This window comes from Arachis ipaensis, chromosome B10, assembly GCF_000816755.2.
Source record: "Arachis ipaensis cultivar K30076 chromosome B10, Araip1.1, whole genome shotgun sequence".
Lineage (NCBI taxonomy): Eukaryota > Viridiplantae > Streptophyta > Magnoliopsida > Fabales > Fabaceae > Arachis > Arachis ipaensis.
This window is the reverse complement of record NC_029794.2, coordinates 5,152,440-5,157,099: the sequence shown is the minus strand read 5'-3', so window position 1 is coordinate 5,157,099 and position 4,660 is coordinate 5,152,440.

The following is a 4,660-nucleotide window of genomic DNA, read 5'->3' as shown; positions in this document are numbered from 1 at the left end:
AAACACAATTTATTTTATTATAATCAATTTTAATATTAAATTATTCAATATAAATTATGTTGATATCAATTCAATTTTAACCAAACATAAGTCTACAAAATTAAATAAGAATAAACTCTCATGCATTACAAACTCAAATCGAAACACATTTATAGATTTTTTTTTGTGATTACTATTTTTTTTTGTGTGACTACATTTATAGATTGTTTGAATTTTAGTGTTTGATTTGTTGAGGTTAGAGGTTCCTAGATCCCTGCTAATTACTATAATAGTATAATTACAATTACACGGTGGTTGTGTGGTAGGTAATTATATATGGTCAAAAACGAGTAAAAGGATACGGGAACAAGCATAACGATAAAGCCTTTCTCTCAACATCTTTATCTATTATATATTATTAATTTTAGAGTATATATCTATTTTGGTCTTTAAAAAATTTCAGACTGAACACTTTAGTCCTTAACTAAAATTAATTATTTGATTGATTCCTAACAATTAATTTCATCAGTCACTTAGGTCCTTTATTCTGTTAACTCTAACGGAGGACAAAATAATCCCTGACAACTCTAACAGTGGATAAAATGATCCATGATCTCCTCTGTTCGGAAACGACACCGTTCTCTCCCAATTTTCATCATATCTCGCATAACACTAGCAGTCTAACACTGTAACTTCAAACTACACAATGCACACTCTATAAATTTAACGTTCATAAGAAAAAAAATCCTCAACTTGTTCTCAACCAATTCATACTCAGGAAACTAATGCCTATGTCTCTCAACTAGTTATCGTCTTCGATGGATCCCATGAATCTAGACAGCAAGTCTGATTTGTTAAGACCCGTCGTCGTCGTTGTCATCTCCCTCTTCCTCTGCCATATCATCTCCATGACCATATTGTCCACCACTCCGATCGCTTCCTTCAGCTTCTTCTCTGAACCAATGTTCAGTAATCGCTTCAGTTTCCATATGAGCAGCAACGGTGATATTGCTCGTTGTATTGATAGCTTGGATGCGAGATCGAAACTATTTGCCAACTTGGACTCTGGAAAAGAAGGAATGAAGCACTCGGTGTCTATTTCAAATGAGAATTTGCATATGATGTCGAAGGTGAATCTTCTCATGATGTCCTAATGTCCAACAATCTATATTGCTTGCCGGAGAGTGGAGAAAGACGTGCCCTTGGAGTAGTTGTGGAACTTGGTCTTGAGGATGTCATGGACGTGTCGGGGTTGGAGGTGATGTTATCGAAGACGTGGAAGTGGATGCTTTTGGTGAGTGAAGTGCAGATGAGGTGGATGTACTAGTCACAAAGATTTAGAAAGTGTGTGGTCCATGAAATAATGAGGTAGGTGCGATATGTGTGACAATTACACCATAGCTTAATCTTGGAGCTAAAGAGGAGGAAGGAAAAGATGGAAAAGAAGACTGTGAAGGTGAAGAAGGAGAGTATGAATGTTAGGGTTATACGAGATATGATAAAAATTGGGGAAGAACAGTGTCATTTTTGAATAAAGAGGGATAATTTTGTCCCTTGATAGAGTTGTCAGGAATCATTTTGTCCCCTGTTAGAGTTGTCAGGAACTATTTTATCTTCCGTTAGAGTTAACGGAGTAAAGGACCTAAGTGACTGACGGAATTAATTGTTAGGGACTAATCGAGTAATTAATTTTAGTTGGAGACTAAAGTGTCCAGTTTAAAATTCTTTGAGGATTAAAATGGGTATATACTCTTAATTTTACCATTAAAATATAAAGTAATACTATAGTGCTGAAGGAGAAAATTTTCAGCAGATGATGAAACTAGGTGGCGTAGGAAAAAGCTTACGCGTGTATCTATTGTCTCGAAAGTCCCGACAAGTCCTGCAGTGTGCCTAGAGATTGATGGAAGAGTACAATTAATTACATGTTATTTGATTTTGTTAATGATAATAATTAGGTTGTTGGACTTTTTTTAGAAGTCCAATAAATATTTGGTATGTAATGTATTGCGAGTTCAAAAAAGATTGTACAGCCCGAAAAAATGAATAATGATAATAATAACACATTAGTTATAAATAATTTATTGGTACAAAAAAAATCAAGTCCCAAATGAATTAAATTCTTGTCTTCTATTTTTTTTTGTTGTACTTTATTTTTGCTTTGTACAAATTTTTTTTATTATTTGTTTACCTCTATTAAAATTTGTAATTGTTATAATTGTATATTATTTTTATCATTATAATTTTTTTAAAATATAAATTATTCATCTTACTAAAAAGGACAAAATAAATAAAAAACTAACTATTAATAACACTTATTTTAATTAAAATAAATATTTGAAAAAATTAATTAAAAAGTCTAGCTATTTCTACATTTAAAATAAAATAAAAAAATAATTTCGCATATTTTTTAAAATCTAAAGGCTAGATATATAACCTAAAATATTTAACCTGTATAACATGCAATTAACCCTAAATATTGTATAAATAACGAAGATGTATTATTATTGTTATTTGTAGAGTGGTGAGCTCTTATATTTTGAGATAGCTGTGAATGATTTCTGATAAAACCCAATAACAAAAGTACGCATAGGAACGTATATGCCACCACCACCAACACCTCCTACACTTCATTTGGGACTTGATTTTTTTTTTGGTACCAATAAATTATTTATAACTACTGTGCTATTATTATTATTATTATTATTCATTTTATCGGGTTGTACAATTTTTTTATCACAACATCCAATCTTTCTTGGACCCGCAATACATTACATACCAAATATTTATCGGACTCCCAAAAAAAGTCCAGCAACTTAATCATTATCATTAACAAAATCAAATAATATGTAATTAAATGTCCTTTTCCATCAATCTCTGATACACTGCAGGACTTGTCGGAACCTGGGAGGCAACAGATACACGCGTAAGCTTCTCTACTACGCCACTTAGTTTTAGCACCTGCTGAAAATTTTCTCCTTCAACATCATAGCATTACCCTAAAATATATCACATGTCATTCTCTTATTAAAACTCCGCTACTTTTAAGTGAGTAAAAGAGACTACACTATTTTTCTTAAGAAAAACTACCATTTGTACCCATAAATTTTGTAAATGCTGACAAAAGTACCCATCAAACAAGAAAACTAACGTTATACCCATAAAAGATGGGTTCCGTGTGACAATAGTACCCAAACCGTGATTTTTCATTGATTTTTTTAATAAAATTCCCAAATTACCCCTTTTATCTTCTTTCCCAAATTCTAAATTTCACAACCCTCATCCTTCGTCTTCCTCTGCCACCGCCAGTCACCATTCCCTCAAGACCAAGTATCTGATGTCTTCCTCCAATCTTTATCCTCAACCTCCATCTCTCTTTATTCCAATCCTAACTTGTTCTCCAAATCTAAATCCAAATCAACTTTAACATCATTATCCTTGTTGTTTCTTTCTTCTTCGGATGCAACAACAACACTAAGAAAGCACACCCTTATCAAACTCTTCAACCTGAATATTGTTGTTCTTCTTATTCCAAAGCAATAAGTAGCAGAATTTAGCAACCAGAGCCAACAAGAGGCCAGTGGCCATGTTCTCTTTCCAACGGTGACTCCAAACACTGCTCAGCGCCGTCGATCTGTAGAAAAAGGGGCTACTGTTAGAGTATCTTCATACGATTTGGTGAACTGATATTCACATCGCAGCCGCCGCCGCTGCTCAAGCTAGGCTTCCGAGGCCACCGCAGAACCCTCTAGAAGGTTGTGGTGGTAGTAACGTTATTGTTGAAGGATCTTGTTTCACTTTGAGTACTGGAGAACAAGGAGGGATGATGGTGGTGGGGTACATTGATGAGGATGAGCTTCTGAACATGCCGAGTATGATCGAAGACATGGCCAGGGGAATGCAGGGTGAAGAAGGAGCCACACTCCCAAGCCCACCTTCGACGACGACATCATCACTGCTCCTCCGGTGAGTTCCCAGCGAAGCTTCTCCTCTGCAACAAATGCGACCGAGGCTATCACATCTTCTGTCTCCGACCTATCCTTCCTTCCGTTTCCAAAGGCTCTTGGTTCTGCACCTCTTGTTCCCACAGTGACACCAAGAAACCAAAATGTATGTTTTTTTTGTTAATTTCAAACTTTTTTTTCTTTTTCTATACGAGATCTACAAATTCATAATATTTGAACAATAATTTCAGATAATTAATAATCCACAGTTTTTAATCTTTTTAATTTTTTGGTGGTTGGCAACAGCAGAGGAAAACGAAGGGTGAGAGTTGTGAAATTTGGAATTTGGAAAAGAAGATAGAAGGGGTAATTTAGAAATTTTATTAAAAAGTCAACGAAAAATCACGGTTTTGGTACTATTGTCACACGGAACCCATCTTTCATGGGTAGTTTTCTTGTTTGATGGGTACTTTTGTCAGCGTTCGCAAAATTCATGGGTACAAATGGTAGTTTTTCTTTTTTTTTACTAAAGACAAGAAAACTCGAACTCGTGACCTCTTAGATGAGTATGGGGAGACTATGTCATTTGAGTTATAACTCATTAACAAAGAGACTATACCATTTGAACTATAGTCGTTGACATGATTAATTACAAATTTTATAATTAAAATATGTAACATAACATTCTTTAATTATAATTAAAATTAAAATTGAAATATAACTATATTATTGTATTA